Genomic DNA, 25,520 nt, shown 5'->3' with positions numbered 1-25,520 from the left:
TCTGCCGTGCTCTGGAGAAATAAATATTCTGTATCTAAAGGTTCTCAAGTAATTGCAGATTCTAAGAAAGTAGGATAATTAGATATATTATAAGTGAGTGAAAGCATCAGGTGCTGATATTGCAAGCCGATGGATAGATCTAACGGTAGAGTTGCTGAAGCTTATTTTAAAGCAAACTTGGAACGGTGATTATTTCGGTTCAGCATGGAATACAGAAATTTTGAATTATGATCAGTCATCATCATCATTCTGACTTTACAACACTGCGTGCCTCCTCAAAAATTTCTCTCCACTCATCCCTATCCATTGCCTTTCTGCGCCAAGCACGTATTCTTATATTTTTCATGTCTTCATCGATGTTGTCAAGGAACCTTGTTCTAGTCATTATGTTCATTCATAATTATTTCTGCCTACGCGGGGATGACTGCATAAGCATATTGAATCAATCCATACATTTTCTAGATTTAAAAATTATCAGACTTAAAAACGAACGTGAGTTCTGCGTATTTCATAAACCTATCTATACTGAGACCACTATACACAATTAGCATGCTACATAGATTCACAGAAATTCCTTTGTCAAAAAATAACTTCGAGATAGATTACGCAAATAGCAGTAAACAACAGATATAAAAACACAATCGAATCTGTGAAAACGTATCCAGGAACAGATATAGGGTCAGACTACAATCCAGTAGTGGCACAATTCCGAATAAAACTTACAAGAGTACAAACACCTAAGCCCAAACAAGTAATAGATATCAATCGTTTAAATGATGAAACAATTAAACATCAGGTAGAAACAAGCATTCAGGCAAATCTTGAAAAACTTGAAAAGACAGAGAAGATACCAGAACTAGACATTAATAAACACTGGGCCATTATTAAAAAGAAGGTGCTAGAGCCCTCTAAAAAATATTCTGAAGAGAGAAAAACCAAAGAAACAGAAAGAATGGATGAGTGACGAAATTTTGTTATTGATGAATTTTCGAAGACTATCGAAAGGTAAAAATGAAAAACAGTATAAGCAAATTAACACAGAGATTAAAAGAAAAATCCGCGACGCTAAAAAACAATGGTTACAAGACAAATGTAAGGAGATTGAAAACTTGGAAGCCAAATATGATTCGTTCTATCTTCACAAGAAAGTTAAAGAAATGATCAACAATAGAAACAGGAAGCAGACAGTACTTATAGACCAACAAGGGAACATGATAATGGAAACAGAGGAGAAACTAAAACATTGGCAGACATACATAAAAGAACTGTTTGACGATCAAAGGCAGCTTCCTTGTGATAATTTTCCAGAGGAGATAGGTCCAGAAATAAGCACAGATGAAGTAATGCAAGCGGTGAAGTCATCAAAGAATAGGAAAGCTCCAGGACCAGACGAGCTACCAGCGGATATACTAAAGTTGATAGACGAAGATCGAATCCACTTGTTAGTAGACTTATTTAACAAGATTTATGAAAACAGTATAATTCCTCAAGAATGGCTAAGATCAACGTTTGTCCCTCTACCCAAGAAGGTACATGCTAAGCAGTGCAGTGATCATCGCATGATCAGTCTGATGAGCCACACCTTAAAAATATTCCTCAAAATAATTCACAATAGAATTTACAGAAAATTGGAAGAAGATATAGGAGAAACTCAGTTTGGATTCCGGGAGGGATATGGAACTCGTGAAGCATTATTTGCCTTTAACATTTTGACACAGAGGTGTTTGGGTGTGAATCAAGATGTATTTGCTTGTTTCATTGATTACAACAAGGCGTTTGATAACGTCAAGCATGACCAACTTTTAGAGATCTTGGAAGCTAAACAGTTAGACACTCGCGATATAAGAATAATATCTACTGTGTATTATAATCAGAAAGCAGTCGTACGCATCGAAAATATCACAACAAATGAAATTCAAATTAAAAAAGGAGTTAGAAAAGGATATGTGCTGTCACCATTGCTATTTAATCTCTATTCGGAATAAATTATGAAGAAAGCATTGGAGGAAGAAGAGATTGGGATAAAAGTTAACGGCCAACCAATTAATAATATTAGATACGCAGATGATACGGTTTTAATGGCGGAGACAGTAGAAGACCTGCAAGCCATTTTAAACAAGGTAGTCACAGCTAGTGAAGAGAAAGGGTTAACAATGAACGTCAAGAAGACGAAATTCATGATTATTTCAAAAAAACAAAGATTGAATGCAAGCTTGTACATTCACAATAACGAAATCGAACAGGTGCACAAATATAAATATTTGGGAACAAGCGTTAATAACAACAATGACACCACAGAAGAAATAAAAACTAGAATTGGAAAGGCTCGAGCTGCTTTTGTTAATATGAAGGACATTCTAGGAAGTCATGACATTAATTTAAATCTGAAAATGAGATGCTACATCTTCTTGATACTGCTGTACGGAGTAGAGACTTGGACTTTAAACAAGAGCAATATTGATAAACTAGAGGCCTTCGAAATGTGGATATACAGAAGAATTTTGAAAATACCATCGGGGAGACGATGTATATCTTGGCTCCGCAATTTAAGAGACTGGTTTCAGTGCACATCTAACCAAATATTTAGAGCAACAGCTTCAAAGATACGAATAGCAGTGATGATTGCCAAACTCCGTAGCGGAGAGGGCACTTGAAGAAGAAGAAGTAAACAATGGGTATTTTAAACCAAAAAACTGCATAAGAAAGCCCTGAAATTAGTCTGTAACAAACAACAATTTAGCAAATATCGTTAATCGTTAATTTTGCTTAAACTATTGGGCCAAATTTAATTAAGCATAACTCAAATTAAAGCTTAATATAACCAACCACACAACCGGATATTACTTTTTTAAAGTCATCGTCCGCACCAGGTTATTCTCTCAAGTCATCTAAAATGTCTATAATTCGGCGTGCAAAGTAAAAGTCCCTTTATTTTTATGAAGCAAATCTTAAACTTGCTCTTGTTTAAAATAACTGATATATTCTTTGTATTGTTTCAGACGGTTGGCTCAACTAAGGAGTTTTCAACACATAAGTAAGTATTACTTTAAAATTACCATTTTCTGTTAATCTATCTATATATTGTGAAAAATGAACCGCAAGCGACAGATTAAACGATGCCCAGACTAAAAGAATTCAGATATACTGAATCATAAAACATATCAAAAAAAAGGGCACAAAAGAAGCAGAATATTGATAGAAAATAACAATTAGGCTGCGAAAAATTGCAATAAAGGTGGATAGACACAACACTAAACACCAACAACACTGACTAATCTGAGCATGAAGACAAAGAGATAGATATACTTAATTTATTTATTTTCAACGGGCTGCTGCCCGTCAATAAGATTATCATTGTTTACAATAGTTATATTCCAATATACCTATTTCAAAGAAATTTTCAATGTATACCTGCTTAAAAATTTTTAAATGTATATGTGTCTATCTATCTATATAAGGATTTTTACAGCTGTCGCCGCCTTCCTTCTTTCAGCCAACGTCTCCAGTCCTTTCTGTTCTACCATTCTCCATCTCTGAGGTCTCGTCTTTCCATGGCCTCGTCCCTCCATGATCTTCGGGGTCTACCTCTTTTCCTCCTTCCTCTTGGGCTCCAATCCGAAATATTTGCTTCTTCTCACATGTTCATACCAAATTAAACGTTTTTCTTCGATCTAGCTAAGTATGTCTTGTTCTACTGCCATTCTTCGTTTTATCTCCTCATTTCTGATTCGATCCATTTTTGTCACTCTGCAGCTTCTTCTCATGAACTCCATTTCAGTTGCTGTGATTTTGGACCTGTTTCGTTTATTTATTACCCAATTCTCTGCTCCATAGGTCATTATACTGCGTGTTATAAATTCTCTTCTTTGTATTTCTGGTAATCTGTCTATCCCACAGTACCCCGTTCATTTGTTTAATACATGTTCTTGTCTGTGCTAATCTGCTAATTATCTCTTGCTCGGTCGTTCCATTTTTTGAGAGTATGAATCCTAAATATTTGAATTTGTCAGTGCCGTTAATTTCCCTATTATCGTCCATTTCCAAGTTTCTCACTGGTTCTTGCTCTGTTGTTAAATATTCGGTCTTTTCTAGATTTATTTCCAGTCCATTTTTTGTGTATTTCTTTTCTAATTTTCGGAGCATATAGCACAGATCTTCTTCATCTTGAGCCGTTACCACTTGGTCATCTATATGTGTGCTAATTAAAAATACAATAAAACAAAATAAAATATAAACATTACATAATTTAGTTTTACATATCAAAAAGATGACTACCTATTCCACAGCCAATCAAATAAACACATGCCTGAGACCAGAAATGAATTCGGCCTTCGGTGCAAAAAAATCTAAGATCTAGGTGGATATTTGCCCATCTTATTGCTCGAGATAAAAAAATCGGTTGCCTGTAAAGTCGGTTTTACGGGCGAAGATTTTACGTGACAACGTCTTTTTCTCGGTAGAATATTTATTGATATGAATATTATTAAATTGCACAATAGGAACAAGGAATTGAATGAAAATAAGAATTGCACAAATTATAACTATAGAAATATATTTTGTTTACTAAAACATTGTACATGTAAACTTAAACTTAACTAATTTCTATTTGAGTGATTTTGTTGAGGATAGGACGATGATAGGAGAAATATGAAATGAAAGGAAGTGTTTCTGCTGTAATGTGTCTTGAACGCCAAGAACGCTCGAGAAAGACAGAGACACAAGCACGCACCGATTCAACGCGCCTAATTCTCTAGTGCTGCGCGCGCAGCGGACCGATCATGTTTGAGTGGGAGAGAGACGCAAGGCATTCGCCGGTCCGGCGGGCCTCTCTCTCGTTCGGTGACTCATCGTAACAGACGTGAGCGGGCGTTACACTTTTTCATGAATAACTCCGAGCCACAACCTAATTTAAGACGTTGTCACGTCAAAAATTATATGCATAGTTGGTTCTGTAAAGAGCAACAGAAAAAGTTTGGTTTAATCGTGTTCTACGGAGAGATACATGCAGACCAACCTGCTCAAGTAGCTGAGGACACAAGACTGTAGAATTAATTATGCTATAAAGCATATTTGCATCTTTAATTCATCGTCGTGTATACAATGGGAGAATAAGAAGTTGGGTGTCACTCTCTTTACTCTCTTTATATGTTACATATTTCAAAACTTGAGTTGAAGTGTCTCGATTTTTGATATGTAAATATAAGATGGAGACCATACACAAGAACAATACTCTAGAGGTCTAACTAACGAACAATATACTAATTTAATCGCTTCAATATTCTGAAAGTCTCCAGTGCATCTTTTTATAAAGCCAAGCATTTGTAAAGATTTGGAAATTATTGACATATAATGCGATTCAAATAAAAGTTTAAGTCTAAATTAATTCTGTATATTATAATTATATTCCATTGGGTCTCTCGATCTTCCAAGAGAAACAGCGTGACACTTGCGTGGATGCTTTCAGGGCCATGGCATTCAACATACACCACTCACTCAACCGATCAAAATCATGTTGAAGATATTAACACATTTTCTGTATTATTGATAATTGTGTAGAACTTAAGATCGTCCGCAAAAGGAAGAGGTGAACTGTGCTGGAAGCAGTGGTGTTTATCATTGCTGAATATGTGTAAATAACATGGGCTCCAAATAAGAACTCTGGGGTATTCCTGAATAAACCTCCGTAACAAAATCCGTGATACGCACCATCTAAACTCGGTCAATCAAATACGTTCTCAGCCATCCAAAAAGTGGACCATCAACACCTATTTTTAAGTTTAAATATTAAAATATTATGATTGACTCGATCAAACGCCTTGGAGAAATCAGTGTATAGTGTATGTACCCTACATTCTCTCCCCAAGGTCTAATGCTAATATATATATATATATATATATATATATATATATATATATATATATATATATATATATATATTAGCATTAGACACGTGACGAAAGTACGTTCAGGTTAGTAAGAGGAAGCTCCAAATTTGTTCGTCGTCTACACACCATGTCAAGGTACAATCCAAAGTTCACAGTTAAAACCGCCAAACATCCTGAAAGTGTAATGGTATTTATGTGTTTTATTCACTGTGCAGTTTGCTCTTCTATACAGTTTTACTCCCCTTTTATCTCTTATCTTACCTCGTGTTACTTAACTTATTAAGCTCTATTCTGGTTCACTTCAACTGGACTAAATAAAACTAGATTTTATTATGTATTTGAAACAGACCAACTAACTGCTTACCTCTAATTTTTGATACGTTTACCTGTTTATCTGCGATCTAATTTAAAAATATCAGTAACGTTGATTAATTTCTGGTTACATACTTTGTTTAGTGTTCCACTGTTTTCACCTTAGCCCACATGTTCAGTTATAAACAAACTTTTTCATCGCCTTTCTAATTAAATTGAACTGATTTACAACTTCAAAAACAAGCGAGTCAATTATATTTTTCTATTATAATTTGCGATTTTGCGTAATTTGGCAAAATGGGATTATGAATACAAAAATAAACGAGACGGTGTTTATTGCTTTTCTAATTTTTTATAAAGTTTAATTTTAATCTATAATTTTTAAAGGGTTTTGGTCCAGATTTTTATTTCTTCTCTACCTTATTTTCTTCATTCAGACTTTCATTCCGTCTACATACTTTTTTTATTATATCTATCCTCTTTTTTTCGAACCGCATACTTTATTTCAGCTTTATTACTTACTCTGTAACCTATCTGACATATATTTGACGAAATATTTTGACAAAATGTTGTAACGATAAGACTACCAAAGATAATTGAAGTACAATTATAAAAATAATACCTCAATCAACCATGGGAGCTTATCGTCTATGCCTTGCCTAGCTCAGTATCAAGTGTGAGTTCGTCTTGTCTGAAACTAGGAATTGAACCTGAGCTCTTAGAAGATAGCAAATAAAACAAATTTTAACCAAACATATTCATTAAAAAAAAATAAGAAACAATAATCAACCCTGCCAAAGATTAACAATAAATAGTGAGGATGATACTTATGGTATCGATGAGCTGCTTGTATGTCCTCCCAATTAGATGTTATGTCTTCCGTAGAGCTGTAGTTGCAACATGTGGATGTAGCCTCGTGATTAAGTGTTTAGTAAATTCTTGAATATGGTCAATAGATTTGCCAATAAATTCTTCAATATGGTCAATAAAGCCGCCAATAAAATTTGAATTTTGTCAATGAACTAAAAATACAACAACAACAACTGGTATTAAGAGGTATTTTGAGACACATCAAAAGGGGTTTAACTTCCTTGCCATTTTACAAAATTACAATTAAAAAAATAGCGAATGGCAAGGATAAAATGAAATATAATTATTACTTAGTTAAATTCGTATACGTGCTATAAATAAACGTGCTTTCGAAAGAAGTAAGGTTATGAATATTGAGAATGCTGTCATATTTATAGAATAAAGATTACGATGAAAGTACTTAACCCAAGAGAATTTTGTAGACTATAAAATGAATCTTATAATAATGTTTGCTTTCTTTTATAAATTTCAAAAAGAGTCAAAAAATTATACTCCCACTACGTTAGAAAAGTTGACTGACAGAAAGTAGGGTTCTGAATGAAGTCATAGGATGTTCCTATATTATAGAATTAGCTCTTCTTTCAACACAGAACAGAATATTTAGTCTACCGGACAGAAAGAGAAAGAAAAGAAAGACAGAGGGAGAAAGAGAGGGTGCCAACTACTTTTTAAATAAAAAAATAGTAAAAAGAGAAACTGAAGTTAAAAGAATTAATAAATTAATAAAGAAATTAAATTAAATAATTATTTAAATATAAATTACGTTACAATGTTCGAACTTCTCAATTCCACAGAATACAAACGCGTCCCGAACGATCCCACCACCTATCTAGAAAAAACGACCAAATCCATCATAAATAAGTCTACTCTACCTCCAGACATCAAAAAATCTCTTATACCCAGAGAAAAATCATCCCGAGTTCCAAAAAACAAAAATTGCAATTTTAGACCGCTTAGGAAAAGGAGAAGGATCTACGGCAATTGAAAAACATTCATTTTAATTTAGGCTAATCAACTGTAAGGGCAATTAAGAAGAATGAAGTTGCTATAAGATAATCTATAATTTCTGGTACAAAATTAAGAGCCAAATTTTCATCTTACTCAAGGGATGCATTATTAGAAAAAACAGAAAGAGTCATCGCAATTTGGATTGAGGAACTAATTCAAAGAAGAATTCCTGTAAGTAGTTATTTAATCCAGGAAAAAGCTCTTCGGTTTTATGAGTTAATGAAACAGTCCGAGCCATCAACTTCCAATCGGGTTTTGTCAATGGAGGAGGCAGTGCGAGCATCGACTCTCCTAGATGAAGGATATTCAATACGATACGTTGCAGGTTTGTTAGGAAGACATTCCAGCATCAGTCGCAAGGTGAGGTGATATAATGAAACAGTGCCGTACCATCGAAGATCAGAGCAAGGGCGAAAACGTTGCACTAATCAAATTGATGATCGTTTTTTGAGACAACGTGCTCTCAGAGATAGGAGAGTCACCAGCAATTTGCTAAAAAATTAACTAGCAGATGTTCGAAATGTCGCTATATCGTCTCGAACAGTTAGAAGACGTTTACATGAATCTGAATTGAGCAACAGGGTTCAGAGATTGAATTTGGTAAGATTGCATCAAAATTGGACCATCGATGATTGGAAACGAGTGCTTTTCTCCGATGAGACTAGAGTAAGCCTAAAAGTTCCAGATGGTCGTGAACGTGTCTGGCGAAGGCGAGGAGAAAGGTTTGCCAGCTGCAATATCTCTCCTAAAGTACCTTTTGGTGGTGGCTCTAAAATGTTTTGGGGAGGAATTTGTTTTGAAGCTCGTACGGAGTTGGTCCCCATACGTACGAGGTCTATAAATGCCCATTATTACTTAGACAACATTATTGTCGAACATGTAATGCCTTTTGCTCCGTTTCTCGACAGGTTATTGGCTACCTACATGATGTTGATATTCCATTATTAGAGTGGCCACCTAACAGTCCGGACATGAATCCTATAGAGCATCTATGGGACTAGAATATTCTGCAAGCTTTTGTTGAACATTTGATATCAAGCATGCCTTGACGCATAAATGCAGTCATAAGAAGTAGAGGAGGGCCTACACGTTATAGTGTTGACCCAGATGCATTTTATTGTGTTACTTTACTGATTTTTTTCTTTTTTGCAATTTGGAGTTATGCTAGCTTATTTACTCATTTTCGGCAAAAACAAATTTTTAAAGAAACAATAATGCAAATTAAGGTCATGATAAAGTCATGTTGGACTTATTTGTAGGTTTTTATTATTATTATTTCAATGTAACTTTTATTTTGTGTTCATATTGTAAATATTTAGATTAATTAAAATGGTGCGTTAATTTTGTCCGGGAGTCCAGGAATTTAGTATCAGTAGTGTTAGTAAGAATATCCTGCACAATATTAAAGTAATGAAGTACATAGAGATACTGAAATATCGAAACACTGACCGTACTATGATATACGCGTATTTATATTTTGTGTCCACAAAGTGAGTAGGCAGATGAAAACAGCTATATCGCCTTCTCAAATCCACATATATCGTTCTGGTCGTATTTTTAGATCATTCAAGTCGAGAAATTCGTCTCTAAAATAAAGTAAATGAAATGAGGTAGTTGGGACTGGCGTTTACTTGTTTTGCTTGACTTTATGATCTCTTTTTTAATAATTAATAACGTTTTTATTTCTATCTGCGTCCATACTACTGTTCGACATGTATACAGAATATTTCCGTATTTCTTTTTGCTCTTACTATTTTTAGGATATTTCATTATTAATTTAATGTCTTCGTTTCTTATTGAGCCTTTCAAAAAAATTGTGTTCTATTTATTTTGACGATAGTCTCGGTAACATTTGACACAAATATTCTTTTATATGAGGCTTGTTTAATCGATACCCATCTTTGGTCTAGAAAAAAATTATTGGCAAATGTATCTAGAAATAATTACTGGTACAATTAAGGTACATATCTCACTGTTTCACCAACCAATGTATACGAAAGTTCATCAAGATGATGCTGTACCAGATCTCGAACTACTCCCTTCCAACATAAAGAAGTTTAAAAATGCACCAATAACTTCTATTGGTGTTAAAAGAATTCGATTTATAAACATTATACACAGATTACATAGATAGAAAGCATACTATTTTGAAAAACAAATTATTGTCAATTGTTTTAATAATACCACTAGTTTGTGAAATTGGAATTGCTCCGAGTATACCAAGGAGCACCTACAATATTCCTTAGTATTATGTTCTGGAGCGTTTCTAAATTCCTTTAATTTCTTTTTTAGATACAGGTCCATAATTGTAGGCCATAGGTCCACACCGGTTTCAATATCTCTTTGTAAATCAGTTCTTTATTCTGGATGGAAAGTTGAGGGTACCTACCTATCAGCCAATACATACTTTTGTACTTTATTTTCAACTGTTCAGTTTTCTTTTAACCGTTTTTTTATTAGGAAAAATGCTGTTGTTTAAGATAATTGGGAAATAATTGATTTTCTTGTTAGTACAGTTAATATGAACTGATTTATGTTCAATAAACTGTATACGCCATTTTTTGGACCAGCGTTCTATGCCATTAATTGCATTTTGTAGGTTAACCGTAGATTCTTCTATAGTTGCTCCTATTGTCAGGACTGCTGTATCATCAGCAAATGTGGCTAGTTAAATGTCAGATGTATACAAAAGGTATAGTACTGGTTCAAGAACGCTACCTTGTGGAACCCCTACGTTTATTGGCTTTAACTCAGAGTACTTGTTTGCCATTTTAACTCTAAATATTCGCTGGTGTAGGTATGACTGCAATATTTCAATGAGCTTCATAGGAAATATTTTCTTTAGTTTCATTAACATGTCTTCGTGTCATATTTTGTCTAATGCTTTTGCGATATCCAGAAATACTGCTGAACAAATTGTGATTCGCGAAAAATTTCAGACATAATAAGGAAATAGAAAGAAACTTCTAAGCTGGTCCTCGTATTAAATTTCCGCACAATTCGAAAGTCGAACCTTCCCCTCGTATCCACCGCTCTTCTATCTTGTTTTGACTCAAAATTTACACAATCAGCCGTGTTAATTTTAACATAACACTCAAGCACTATTTTTGCACAGCAGTTATTTCGAGAAAAAATTAAATATCTAAGTAAAACGTTTCAGATTGATTACATTGTAACAGAAAAAACAAACACAAGACAAGCGTAGATAGAATTAGTTTTTCGAAGGCATTGTTCAAAAATTTGTTTTAAATATTTTTGCTGAAAAATAAGCTTCGGTTATTATCTCTGTTTTAATAATAATCTTAAGGTAGTTCTAAAACTGTTTTCTTGAGCTATATTAAAGTTAAATATCGTATTTATATGGGATTAAGCACACTTGATTGTAGTAAAAATTTAATTTTACGTTTGTTTATACGTGATTTCCACTCCGGAAATCGTTTTTAAAAAAGATTATTTTAAGTGGTTGTTTTTTGAAGGAGCGATTAATTGCAGGGACCCGATCCGTCAACTGTGCATATGCCATCTTTAAAACATAAACTTGGTGGTAGCAGAAGGAATAAAATAAAATTCTCGTTTTTTAACATAGCTATGGAGCAAAAAAATTTGAATACATACTTATATTTTGTACTATGTGAAAATAATTTATAATAAAGCAATTACGCCCACCGCAGGTTATTGTGAGTCGAACTAAAATAAAAAATAGTTTGCATATTAAAGAATATGTACAAAGATTCAAATTTTTTATAAATATGATCATTAGAAAGATATATATCTAATACACGTTTTTCAATAGCATCCGGTTTTTTCATATGTATTGTCTTAGCTTTCATTTTCTTCCTTGTTGAGAAGAATACCTGTTTTTCAATATACGTCTTCAATATTCTTTGGTAGAATATGAACCTTCGACAAGTGGCAAGTGGCAAGCAAGATCCCGCTATCCCGCTCAAAACATTTTCAGTTGAAGGTTCGAGACATTTCGAACGTCCTCGTCTCCCACATGCGCAATTGACGGATCGGGTCCCCGCATTTAATCGCTCCTGTTTTTTGTTTGGCGCTTTGTTTTACCAATTTGACAAGTGACTTTCTTGACCTCGAGCTTTTAGAAAAATAGCCATGTTTTGAGCTGAACTTCCGAGGGTGATGTTGTACCCTCTTGATATCAAATTATAATTTTTGTGTGTGTTATGATCTCCCGAACGTTATATTAATCTATTAACCCGTCATTGTTCGCGTATCAGGAAATGCCGCGATTGTTCGCCTATGAGCGCTGCGTTCAGTCGCCGTTTTCTTCTCATTTAATTATATTTTATTACGATATTCAATAATTAACGGAACTCAGTCGATTGCTGGTTATTTAAAAATTTTATTAGTGATAAATAACATAAATATATCTACTTTTTATTAATGAAATAATACATATAGAAAAAATTGTATAACATAAAATCACACACAATCTGCACACCTTGAAATGTTTTCTCTATTTTTATTTTAATGACAGTTAAAACATTTGACTCTATCTCTAGTTTCTGCAGTTGCTACTGAAGTTTCTTCATCAGGAAGACCTGCTTGGCATCTTATTTGAAGTAGTAGTAATAATCGTCGTAGTAACACGACGAATTATTGATGCACGACTTATCAGGTAAGGTCTGATGAGCTATTGCCATAATAAATTACCTGACTGTTTATTCCTGCAATATTCTTCAATGAAAAAAAGACTGTAAGTGACCATCGGCAACTTATTCAAAAAACGGAGTAATTAAATTTCATCTGGTCCACAACATCCACTGCTCCCTTTGTCGTATTGTAGAAGGTTATAACCCGCGGCCCAAAGTTTTCACCTGCTTCTTCATTAAATGTGTCATCATCATGAAACGTAGATAACATCAGAACATTTTTGTTTTTGTTGAGTACGTATCATAATAAAAGACAGTCTTTACCATAACCAAAAATGCTGCTGTTTAGTGGTCTTCCTTTTGTAGATACAGAAAGAGGAGGAATTTGTGGTTTATGCTTTCTCAGGTTAAATTCCAGTTAAATGGAAGTAAACCAGTTGTCGCAAGTAATGTTGCGCCCACTATGGGCAATTGGTTCTATCATACGATTAACCACACTACTATGACTATTATCTATCTCAAAGGGGCCTTCTGGCTGCTTTACAGCATATATTTCCAACTTTCCTGTATAAAAAGTTCGCGGATCAACAAATGCGATCATTTTTATCCCATATTTTACCTGCTTACTAGATATATATTGACGAAAGCTCCATTTCCCCGAAAACCTTCAAGCATCTTGTCAATGCAGCAATACATTCCAACTTTATAGCAAGCCATGCACTTTTGTGTGCACGAAGGAGGATATAGAATCGCTTCTTTGACATAACTGTCCGAAAATATTCAGGAGCTGTTCCATTTGTAGCCCAAGGATCGTCCAGATTTACATTTCAATTACTTACATTTTAATTTACTTTACAACAAATCAAATAGTGCTCAAATTTCAACACTATTGATATATACTGCATCCCTTTCACGAGAAAACTGGTTGCGCATTTTTACTAAATACGTATTGTTTTATGTTGCACAATTTCGTTTATCATTTCTTAAGAGAAAAAAAATTCAAAACAACAAACACATTGAGAACTATTTTATCTAAAACTAAACCTAACAATGAACAAGAAAGAACAAAGAATTGTATTTATGAAATACCTTGTGAATGTGATATGTTTGATTTAGGTCAAATTTAGAGAATTTGATAGATCTTAAATATGTAAACACGCATGGGAAAATGAAAATAGGGTTCAATGGAATGATTTAAGTATAGTCCTAAAAGAAACAGATGGTAAAGAGAGCAAAATCAAAGAAGCGGCTCTAATTATGATAAATAAGATCAATATTGTGTCGCAAATTCCTCGTCCGAATGTAGTAGGATCTGGTTACCCATATTAAAAGAGGAAGTTAGTAACAAACGTATAAAATCAGAATTTGGTGTTTATTGAGAGTAAACTAAATGTAACACCAATTACTTACCATTTCGGGATCATATTATGAGGTTTTTTCCTGGTTTTTTCTCATGATTTGCTATGGAGTCACTAACAGGAGAATTTTCCTGTCATCATGGCATGTAGTTGTCTTTTTAAAGACGAATTACATACTATGATTTTTTCTGACGGATATTCTCAAGTTAAAGTTGATTTCATGTATTCGAATGAACTATCTTACAAGTAAAGTCGCCCCCGGAGCGCAACTCAGAAATATTGGCATTATCATGTTAAAGTCGTCTACTTTAAAATGTATAATATGTGTCTGAATTGTCAATATAAATGAGTCAGATAAAATTAAATTATTAGAAGAATTTTTCACCAAGTAACAAACAAAATTTGTTTAATTTATTAATGTTTGTATTTTGAGAACGATTTCCGAAGTGGAGATTGAAACGTGAATAAACTTATTTTAACCTCCAATTGTGGCTTATTCCCATTAAAATAGTAATTACACTGTAGATGTAGCGGTAGAAATCCTTACCAGTGATTTGTAGGTGATAGTAAATGCTCAGACTCCCATTGGTAGCAATATTTACCACCCAAGAGTAGAAAAATTTAAAGATAATTTCGGTTTTTTTTCTTTCAGGTTACTTATTAATATGTATTTCGTCTTGAAATGAAAATATAAGTTCTGCTCCTTAAAGAGTTAATTTCTTTTCAGTTGTTCTTCCGGGTTTTGTTGTCTACAATAATAATTGCGTGTTTGTTGACTTTAATACAAAAAGTGAATACGAGCATTCATTTCCCTACGTTAATCATATCAGGTGGTCGTGACGAGTTGCCTTAAACAACGAAACTGTTTTCGGTATTCACACTTTGCTTAAACCTTCGTTATTCCGTCCCCAATCGCCCCCACACGCGTGTTTTGCATTCTAAATTATTTCAAAGACATTAAAAAGTGCCGCTACACACAACAGGCTCATTCAAAAGCAGTCGAAGAAGAAACAAAAATTCCATTATACATTCAACATCCGTCAATAAATTTATAATTTATCAAATGGTGGGATAATTATTAGACATACGAGGGCTGTGTAGTAAATTCTTAGTAAAAAAGATGTGACAATGTATTTTTTTTTTAAACTGTATTCCTGTTTAATATGTATTTCCTGTGTTTTCGATTAGATTCATTACATTTTTTTTTCAAACAATTTATTAAAACTCTTTAAGAACTCAGTATTTAAAAGCTCCTTAAACCTTCTTCTTTACAATTACCTATCTTTGTCAATTGTTGATTTGTCCCTTTTTATCTATTTGTCCCTGTCATTTATAACTGACTTAACTTTTATACATTTTCCCCTTTTTTCTACATAGTTTATGGTGCTAACCTCGTGGTACAATGATTCCAAGCTTCTATAACAAGTTCTTTTGATAGAACAATTTATTTTTGATCTCAAAATAAGCCTTAACTTACGTAATAATGTCCTCATCTAATCCAAATATTTTTCCTTAAGCATTATTTTGTCTTGTTGGTTTTCTGATCTGATGAAAACAGTGGGTGCAGAAGCATAATTCATGCACTTTTGTCATCAAGAAGAAGATTTCTGAGGTCCTAATTTTCCAAGACTGTATCCTGATTTTATTTACATGGAATAACCCCGAAATAATTCTCCCATTAAGTTCATAAAAGATTTCTTCTTCTTCCTCCTACTTTATAAATAGGCTTAATGCCTGTTTTACTTCGGTTTTTAGCCTCAATTGACGTTGTCTGACCATCTTTTCCTTGGTCGTCCCAATGATCTTCTTCCATTTGGCGATTTGTTTCTTGCTATTCGTACTATTCTATTTTTTGTCATTCTTTCGATGTGTTGATTCCATTCCACTTTTCTTCTTTTGGTCCACGCGTTTATTTCCTCTATACCACATCTCGTTCGTATTTCCTCACTTCTTACCCTGTCTCTTAGAGTTTGGTTTGCTATTTTTCGTAAGACTTTCATTTCTGTTGTTTCCAGTAGTCTTTGTGTTTTCGCCGTATCTGCTCTTGTTTCCGCTGTGTCATTATCGGTCTTATTGTTGATTTATATATTCTGGTTTTCGTTTCCGTTGTGAGGTATTTGTTTCTCCAGATTGTGTTGTTGAGACATCCTGCTGCTCTGTTTGCCATGTTTACTTGTTTTTGTACTTCTTCTTCCACTTTTCCGTAGCTTGACAGTTTTATTCCCAAGTATTCAGTTTCCATCACTTGTTCTATTATTTTGTTATTTACGACTAGTTTACATCGTCTTGGTTTCGCTGATATCACTATCGCTTTAGTTTTCTCTGTTGAGATCTCCATGTTGTATATGAGCGCCGTATCTTCGAATTTTTTAATTAATCTTTGTAGGTCATCTTTATTTTCGGCTGTTATTATGGCGTCGTCGGCGTAGCATATTATCCTTATTTTCTTTTCTCCTATTCTATATCCTCTTCTTTTTTAACTTTCTTTATGATTTCATCCATTATCAGATTAAATATTAATGGGCTCAGCGAATCTCCTTGTCTAATGCCAGTTTCATATTTGATAGGTTGCGATAGTTTTCCTTTACATCTTACCATAGCTATGTTATCTTTATATATATTCTCAATGGTTTTTTACTAAATCCAGTGATTCCCTTTTCATATAATAAATGTATCGCGTCCCGAATTCTTACTCTATCAAACGCTTTCTTCAAATCTATCAGACACATATATGCTGGTTTGTTGTATTCCAGCGACTTTTCTTTTATTTGTCTTATTACAAAAACTGCATCCGTGCATGGTCTTCCTGTCCGAAATCCTTGCTGTTCCTCTTGCAGAGATATTCGTTCGTTTATTTTTGTCGCCATTATTCTTGTTGTCAATTTAAGTGTTGTATTTAATAGATTTATTGCTCAATAATTATTGGGGTCTTTCTTATCTCCTTTTTTGAAGAACATCACCATGATCGCTCTCCTCCATTCATCTGGTATTCTGTTCGTGGTGATTATTTATTAATAAAAAGTTGCAGTTGTTGTACAAGGTGATCACCTCCATATTTTAAGAGTTCATTTGGTATTTGATCTTCTCCTGGCGACTTTCTGCTTTTTAATTTGTTTATTCCTTCTTTCACATCGTTTTGGGAGATTTCGGTCTTTTCCTCAGTTATTATATTTGGCGTTTGTGGTAAAGATTCTTCGTTTTGTTTTTTAAACATTTCTGTCAAGAAGGCCAACCATGTATTATCTTGTATGTGTTCTATTTCAACTAGTTCTTTCATTTCGATTCTTTGTTGTCTTATGAAGCGCCATACTTGTTTCTGTTGTCCATAGAAATCCATCTCTAGTCCTTTTGTGAATCTTTCCTAGTAATCTGTTTTTGTTTTTCTTACCATTTGATGAGTTTTAGTTCTTATTCTTTTATATTCTTCCTATGATTCATTCGTTTTTTCTGAATTATATTTTAGGAAAATAATATCAAAATAATATCAATAAATAATCATAAAATATTTGAACATTTCAATATAAATTTTATTTAACCCGGAGTAGGTAGGGCCTAGTCATTTTCATGGAAAAAAAATATTGTTCCGATAACATAAAAATTCCATACGAAAAATTTTTCGGTCAACCCTCGTAGATCATATTTAAGACGTCCTTTCTAAACCATATTAAAAAATAATCTAACGTAACTTCCTGTACGATTACAAACAACTTTTAGAATATTATTGAACGGAGAATAAAAAGCAATAGTAGCAGCGTTCATCGTTGTTTCGATGGGATGTGGCTGAAAGACCTGAGGAGATGGTTTGACCGCTCATCCAGAGAAATCTTTCGTTCAGCAGTTTCCAAAGCTACAATTGCCATTTGGATTACCAACCTTCGAAAGGAAACGGCGTAATAAGAAGAAGAAGAACCAATAATGAATGAATCTGAACGTTAGGACCTTGCTTAAGCTCATGCTTCTTCAAGGAGGTGCTGCTCTCTGCTATGCTGCTCTGCTAGAGCGGGGGCTTTAGTAGGAGTAGTGTAGAATAGGAGCATAATTAGGGAGAATTTTGACTAGCCAACCAAACCATGAGCAGAAGGTACCACCAATGTCACCAGCCATACTAGCAACGGCTCTGGATCAGAGTTTTTGGCGTGTAATTATTTTATCTGCGATATTTGAGCGGGCTTGTTTCAAGGACGTCGTAATACTCATCAAGAAGTTCGTTACCAGCAAAGCTTGGCTGGAGGGAATGGAAGTTTTATTTGGGGAAACCTGGTGAGTATATGTCCTCGGCGTTGCCAAGAAGTCATTAAAGTTTGCTTAGGTCTGTTGCGCGGAGGATGTATATTTGGCTGAGGGAGCGGACTCTGTCCTTTATTGATGGTAGATTTGGCCAATTTGGTGAACTAATGCTGACGATAATCGACAAAATTTCGATTTTGAGATTTGAAATTTGCCTCAAAAGCGCTGAATTAAAACTTTCACATTACAAACGATCTAAAACGTTTAAAACTCCTTCAAATCGATTGCACAAGTACGTTTTTCAAAATTACACAGTATCAGCTACAAATTCCACCTAATGCCGTCTTTGTTGAAACATTTCCCGTGACGTGCGATCGTTTGTAATGGGAAAGTTTATATTCAGCGTTTTTTAGACATATTCAGATGTTTTATATTTTGTACCAAAACTAAAAATGAAATTTCATGTTATACGTTTTAAAGATAAGGCTCTAAAAATAGAAATTTCATAGTGACCGGTCAATGGAAGTGGTAAATTTTAATACAACGTTTATTTATTTAACTGCTGCACTCTTCACCTTTAAAATCCATTTTATTTTTGTGGATAAGTCACTCTGATCAAAGGATATCGAATTTTTACCGTCGAGTTGATACAAATTTAATTAACAAAATTGATTTTGCGCGTAACTAACAAAATCGCCGGTCGTTTCAGGTGTTGTTTCTGAGATAAAGTGACATTCTAGACACAAAGTGCTAATTTTGTTCAATATTATCTCATTTTTTACATATAAACATTTTTGTTCAAAATTATGTCTTTATTTGATTATACAGATTCTTTATAACCCTATATTATCCGTTTTCCACCCCTACCAGGGGAGGGTTTGGGAGGAAGCCCTGTGGTGGGAGTGACAAACTTTTTTGCATCTTTTTTGGGATCCCAAAATTGACATTTTCAGCAAAATTCACATTGATTATATGATTTTTAGAGATCAAATCTTAGAATAAAAATTAACCACAATTGTATAATTAGAACTACTTTATTTGACGTTTGTATATAGGACCCTTTTTTGAAAGTCAGTCCTTTGTTTTTGTACAGATGTACTAAAATAATAATTTTCTACTCATCTGGCATTTCATTCGCCCTACTTTCGTAGTTCTATCAAACATATTTCTTCAGGAATATCATTTATATAGAACTGTCTTTATTTTTTGTGGAGCTTGAGCAACTTCATCGACTGTTATTTTGGATTTCGTATTTATTGGTCATTTGTATCTTCTTCGCATATGTACTAATAGTTTATTGTTTTCGTTTCGGATAAACAATTTACTAATATGTATAATTTATGAAAAAAAAATTCGAAGGAGACTTTATCAGGAAGATACGACGTTTTCTCAGTAATGACAAAAGTGTCCCGCCGCTGCCAGCATCCCAAGATAAAAATCGAATTTTAGAAAGAGACCCCAAAGGACAGTGCTGAAGGAAAGAGATAAAAATACGTTGACCTGTTACCTACCGGTTCAGCTACCGTGCTACGCACAGCCACAAACACGAACGCGGCCAGTCGGGGGGCATCGGGGGTATGCGGAGGCCGGCGTGCTGTGGTCGGTCGGTCCATAGCCGCAGGCCCCCACAGAGAAAGGGTACGGATTAGAGATGCGCGATCCCGTCAATTTTTAAATCATTTATGAGATTCGGTACTGTGATAATTAAACAAACGAAAACTTCATAGTGAGAAATAATCAGACCTTAAAGGTTGGAAGCTGTTACACTTTATCCAACAAAATAACACAATTACCAGCAGATTCTTACTGGTATTCTAAAATAATCTATCTATGTCAGCTTTATATTATTTGACATTTGCCCATATTATTCGACATAAATCTTCCCTAATTTCTTCTATTTTTCAGTGTTTCTGTTTATATTCATCCATCTCAGATCGTGTCCACTGCTTTTGGGTTTTTTCGTCCCCTTTCATCTTTTCTTAAACGCTCATCTATACAATTAATTTATTTCACGTTTGACCTTCATATCTGATGTTTTGTCTTGAAAAGTGTCATTTTAGTTTTACTATTTCTATTTTTTTATCTTTTGCTTTGGTTTTCTGACTAATTTACATAAATTTGTCTTTAGGTCCTATCTTATCTTGTTGTATTATACGTCTTCTTGTGTACTTCACATTATCTTTATTTTACTGTATTTCTTGATTTTACTATGGTATGCGTTTTATTATTGTTACTCTCGTCACAGGGGAGTTAGCCTTGTAACATTATCTACTCCGCCTGTACGCTCTGCTTAGGGGCTTCGTGTGTAGCTTACGAAGTACCCCTAACACTTATCCATTGTAGCTTGGTATAAATTCCTTACATGAAAACTAATATTGATGAAATAAAACAACTTCTTTGATGTAGAAAAGACTGGCTACACAGTCTAGGTTAAGGTAGAACTGGGACTGAGCCCCGACTGGAGACCCCTAGAGCGTACGATGCTCTAGGTAAGGCCGTGATCTCTTTTGACAAGCAAGCAAACAATTTAAGTAAACCCAGCCAGTGATACATGTTCACCTCTAAGAATTACGTTTGGGTGTTACAATTCATTGGAGCGAGGTGTATTAACTCGAGTTAAAAACAGGAGTCACTCATTATTTCATGGTCGACCATGTGCTGCGGAGTTCTTCACCCAAAAAGGTGGACAAAAATTAGGCCAAAAAAACTAGAAAAATTAACCTTGTGCCAACATCTTCATAGACTTTAAAATATTTTTTTGCCATTTGAAGATTGAAAATAATTACAATATTAAATAGAAAATAGCAAATTGGCAAAAATAAAATAAATATAATTATTATTAAACAAATTAGTTTAATTATATTAAAGATACTAACTGCATATTAGACGAATTAAAGTATAGAAACATGCGCGGATGAGGTTATGTATGAATAAAAGAAGTCAAATTTGAAATCATAGAAAGACACTCGATATTGGTTAAATATTAAATATAACTTACCCCAAGAAAAATATTTAATACATAAATGAATTTTCAATCCAAGCATGCCTTTTTATAGATAAACACATGATACTATGATTAAGAAGATAAGATATTGCGCATAAGTCGTGACGTAATTGGAGAGCTGCACGTTCGTAATGTCAGTTTTTTGTATGTGTCAATAAATAATCTTTAATAAATAGTTTGGAGATATCCTTTTGTGTACGATTATTGTAATTATTAAACCTTTTTTTAATATTATTATTTTGCTAATCGAATAATTTCATCACAGAATGCATAAAAATCCCATTTAACTTTAACAAGAATTCAAATTCTGCTCTCCAATGACGGCATGCGCGAACACGACCGATTTTGTGCTACGGGAAGATCCTATCTTGTTATTCATAGTATCATGGATGAACAGTATTTCCCTTTCTATTTAATTATCTCCACTTCAGCATTAAAGTGTGACTGTCAGGAGTCGAGAGTTGTCAACTGACAAATAATGTTTGTCGACTAAAATGAGGTAGAAATTTATATATGTTCTATCATCTCATAGAGCATAATAGAGTCTGAATAACCTCCACAAGAAGCGTCTTCATATATGCCTATTTCACTGTTACCTGTCATGTCTAAATTATACAAAAAATTACTCTTGAAGAGACTAAAACCGATTATAGAGGAAAAAAATCTAATTCCTAATCATCAGTTTGGATTTAGAGCAAGCCAGTTAACGATAGATCAGGTGCATAGTATAACAGATATAGTAGAAAAAGCTCTAGAAGAAGGAAACGTCTGTTCCACAATTTTCCTCGATGTAGCGCAGGCTTTTGACAAAGTGTGGTATAACGGATTATATCATAAAACGAGATGCTACTTACCAAAACAATATTCTGAACTACTAGAATCATATATATCTGACAGATACTTTCGAGTTAAATATGAGGCAGCATACTCAGAATTAAGAGAAGTTAAAGCTGGAGTTCCACAAGGAAGTGTCCTGGGGCCAGTGCTATACCTGCTCTATACCAGCAATATTTCATCATTAGAACCTAACACATTTGCAGACGACACATGCATTTTAGCAGTCGGACAAAACCACGAGGATGCAGCAACCATGCTACAGAACTCTGTTGAACAAATTAACATCTGGACCAGGCGATGGCGTATCAAACAGAATGAAACAAAATTTGTTCATATCAATTTTACTAATAAAAGAGAACAACATATCCCAGTTAGTATAAATAGAAACCAAATACCTTATACAAATACTGCAAAATATTTGGGTATGACATTAGATCCCAAGCTACGTTGGAAAGCACATAATACGAAAAAAAAAGAGGAATTAGAAATTAAGTTCAGAAAGATGTACTGGTTGATGGGAAAAAATCCATTCTGTCTACTTATAACAAATTGTTATTGTATAAGCAAGCCCTTAAACCGATATGGACATATGGGATACAGCTATGGCGCTGTACAAAAGAAAGTAACATCCAAATTATACAACGATATCAGAATAAATTATTAAGGAACGTCGTTAACGCTCCATGGTACTTCAGAAACTGTGATCTTCATCGAGACCTCCAGATGGATACGATTATCCAGACAATACGTAAGTTTGCCGAGAGTCATGAACAAAGTCTCTCCAACCACGTGAACAACGAGCCATCAAACTCCTAGACAACGCCAACCAGATAAGAATACTTAAGAGAACGAAACCGTTTGAGTTAGTGCTATAAGTGAGTGAAAGTGAAAAAGCAGAGCAAAGTGCGGCTAAAGTGTACACGTTAGCTAGTAGTACTATAATGTATTAGAGCCTAAGGAATATTGCTGAATGTAACCTTAGATAAGTTTTTCGTAATATTTGTATATATGTAGAACTAACTTGCTTATTGATCATAGTGAATGATCAGATAGCAATAATCATAAGATTCCTGTTGGAGTTTTAATAAATAAAAAAAATAGAGTCTGAATAAAGGAATTATAATATTTAGTGAAAATGAAAATTGGACCTTAAATGACAGAATATTTAGTAAATAGAAAGTTAAACAAAGAATTTGAGTTGAGCGCCAACTATTTTTAGAATACAAATAGTAAAATGAAAGATAAATTAATAAATGAACAAAATCAAAAGAAAATTGAAGTAAAATAATTATTAAAAGAAAAATAACAAACATGTGATGTTTATAACTTTACAACGGGTAACACTCGTTTTCTAATACGCTTCACAATGTTCGCTTACAATTAAATTCGGAAACATCAGCATCATCTTATGATGTTTAAATCTATTATAAGAATTAAATGACTCGATGATCGTTCGATAGAATATAAGAAATTTTGATGACTTCAAATAAACCATTTTGGATATGTTTACAGAAATATGCCATTTACATAAAAAAGTTTTTATAACTACCTTTTTTAATTATTATTTTAACCGTAGTTGTCAAACTATAACCTAACATAAACTGAATAATTGAGAAGACAAATGATTCCAATTAAAAAACAGGAATTTTAATGAAAAATATGCATACAGATGCAACAAACAATCAAATAAATTCTGATTAGACGACCTACAATCCTATAAACCTATGTTTCTTGCCGATTCTATCAAAAGTATTCGAAAAGCTTCTATTGATAAGATTGATTCCAATCTTAGAAGAAACTAAACATCTAAACTAAATCCTACGTCTTAGCAGCCTTCCTAGACGTCAGTCAAGCCTTCGATAAGGTTTGTCATGAAGGCCTACTTTATAAGATAAAGAAACAATTGTCATATCTTTTCATTCCACTCTTAAAATCCTACCTATCAGATAGATACTTTCTGGTAAAGCAGAACGATGAATACACTCAGCTCCATCCTATCAAAGCAGGTGGTTCTACAAGCGTACTAGCACCTATTTTATTTCTGATGTTTACTGCAGACCTCCCATCCAGCAGTAACACAGAAGTTGTTACTTTTGCAGACGACACCGCAATACTGGTCATGGACTCTAATCCCACAAAAGCATCAGACTATTTACAAGAAAACCGAAATAAAATAGAAACTTGGCTAAAAAAATGCGAAATTAGAGTAAATGAGACCAAGTCAAATGTAACCTTCACAATGAAACGAGGTGAATGTCCTTTGGTCACACTCAATGGCAAGCAATTAAGTAAGGCGAACGACACAAAATACTTAGGTATCCATATTTACAAACAACTAACATGGCAGAAGCACATCTTTACCAAAAGAAAACAAATGGGCATTAAATTTAGACATATGTCCTGATTTATTGGCCGAAACTCTAAATTAACATTAAATAACAAACTGCTTATATACAAGGCGCTCCTCAAGCTCATATGAACATATGGTATTCAGCTATGGGGCACCACTATAAATTCTAATGTTGCAATCCTCCAACGCTTCCAGAATAAAGTGTTAAGGTCTATACTAAATGCTCCATGGTATGGTTACATCGTCTTCTATACTTGCTACATAATGAACTGGAACTATCCACTAGAAGAGGCTCCTACACGCTATGTAAACAAACAATTACTTAACATTCTTTATTTTTGGATAGATTGTAATTTTAATTGGAGTTATTAAAAAAATATCTTTAAAATTAATCATCCATTACATAGAGTGCCATGTTAACATTTCGAACATGTTCATCAAATTCTTTCAAAATGACAGGTTACTTCGGTTATGCCTTAGATAAATTTTTAATGCTATTGTTTGCTGGAATTATATTTCGATTGTAACATTGATTAGCAGTCACATTACTTTATAAAATGTAATATCATAAAAAATATCGTAAATGCAAAATCAAAAGAACAAGAAAAATGTGTATTCATCCAGTTATGATCCGCGATTAACAAAAATAAAGGCGTAATAGATTTATACTACAAAGAAATTTCTAACTATAAAACTTGAACGCGAGGAAAGAGATGGATGAAATGTGAATGGGAACAAAGGAGAGAATGAGAAGGGGGAGGGGTCTGGGTTAATTGCTTTGATGTTATTTTTACGCATCCAACATTCTTCTATTAACTTTTTACATTTTCGCACACTTTTTTCCAAATTGCAGGTGTAGCATTATTCAATGCTTCTTACCATGTTTTCAAAACTGTTGCGTTACACATTACGTCCAATATTGGTATCGTAGTTAGTTTTGTACATTCGCTAAATGTACAAATCAGTTGAATTTACAATGATAAGGGGGTCGTCTTAACACATTATGTACAAATCTCGGCACCAACAAAGACATTTTAATTTCTAAAAATAATACGA

General features: G+C 33.8%; 1 protein-coding gene across 1 annotated transcript in view; it reads left to right on the top strand.

The window, feature by feature from the left end:
- The window catches only part of sty (sprouty signaling antagonist), a 309,966-nt gene that overhangs the window by 78,428 nt on the left and 206,018 nt on the right, over positions 1-25,520 (top strand). Inside the window, exon 2 of the mRNA XM_072537182.1 lies at positions 3,000-3,034. The gene's annotated coding sequence lies outside the window, so the exon portion shown is untranslated. The remainder of the gene's footprint in view (positions 1-2,999; positions 3,035-25,520) is intronic.

The sequence above is a fragment of the Diabrotica undecimpunctata genome, chromosome 1, assembly GCF_040954645.1.
Source record: "Diabrotica undecimpunctata isolate CICGRU chromosome 1, icDiaUnde3, whole genome shotgun sequence".
NCBI lineage: Eukaryota > Metazoa > Arthropoda > Insecta > Coleoptera > Chrysomelidae > Diabrotica > Diabrotica undecimpunctata.
Note: the sequence above shows the minus strand (reverse complement) of the source record. Positions and strands in the feature narration are given on the sequence as shown.